This window comes from Oratosquilla oratoria, chromosome 38 (genome assembly GCF_046742065.1).
Source record: "Oratosquilla oratoria isolate Oo_2021 chromosome 38, ASM4674206v1, whole genome shotgun sequence".
Taxonomy (NCBI): Eukaryota; Metazoa; Arthropoda; class Malacostraca; order Stomatopoda; family Squillidae; genus Oratosquilla; species Oratosquilla oratoria.
In genome coordinates this window covers 20,252,020-20,253,185 of record NC_134814.1, presented here as the reverse complement: position 1 = coordinate 20,253,185, position 1,166 = coordinate 20,252,020, and positions in this window count along the sequence as shown.

Genomic DNA, 1,166 nt, shown 5'->3' with positions numbered 1-1,166 from the left:
CCTGTCCCTCCGCCACCACACACTCCCGCTTGACCCAGGTCACAGCGCCTACCTTCTCGCCCTCCACCACCACACACTCTCGCTTGACCCAGGTCACAGCGCATACCTTCTCCCCCTCCACCACCACACACTCTCGCATGAACCAGATCATAGCGCATGCCTTCTCTCTCTCCCCCCTATGTGTGGTTACCGCGTCCCCCCCCCCCCCGGCGGGCGTAGCTATTAGTATATTAAGACCATGTAATCACTGTATTCCATTGTATCCCCTGAGGACGAGTCCCGGACAGGACTTGAAACGTCGGGAATAAATTACCTACTCCTGAGTCTGGTGTTTTCTACGTTTCCACCATATATATATATATATATATATATATATATATATACTGTATATACATTGTGCGTAAGTAACCACCAGGAAAAGTAAACTAACGAAGCAGAGCGCTTTCGTATAATTACATCTTCAGTGCAGATACAAAGAAGGAATTATAAGATGAAGAAACAAGGTACAGAATATATGACATAGTGAAGAGGGCATTCGGAAAGGTAGTGGAAGAAGTACACGTGTCGGACGTTTGGGCCGTCCTGGTAGCCAACAAGTATGGGACGTTTGGGCCGTCCTGGGAACCAACAAGTATGTGACAACTGCTCATGATTTATTACAATTTAAACAATTTTGAAATTTTATGAGAAATAAAACTATCTAATTTGTACAAACCTTGATGAAGATTAACATTTATCCCCTTACTAGATTTGATCAAACTGCATTCAATTAAATGTCTTTCTGTTATGTTGTTGTTGTATGTGATGACTTTAGCGTTATCCCAGTCAACTGGGTGGTTAAAATGGTTCATATGGTTGAATATACCGCTAGATTGGTTTCCCTCTCTAACGTATTTCTTGTGTTGATTGATTCGTGTTGTGAGTGTTTTAGCAGTCTGACCAACATAAAACTGATTACATGATTTGCAAGGTATTTTGTACACACACCCTTTATCACTATTGACAGAATTATTTATGAGCAGTTGTCTTACAGTGACATTTTAATGTTTACATTCCACTCGTGTGTTTAACTCAGTTGCCAGCAGACGATTTCATTAAGTTACGTAAATTTTTTTTTGATGCTACAGACTGAAAGGCAGTTAACATTTTAAGGCAATTTTATATCT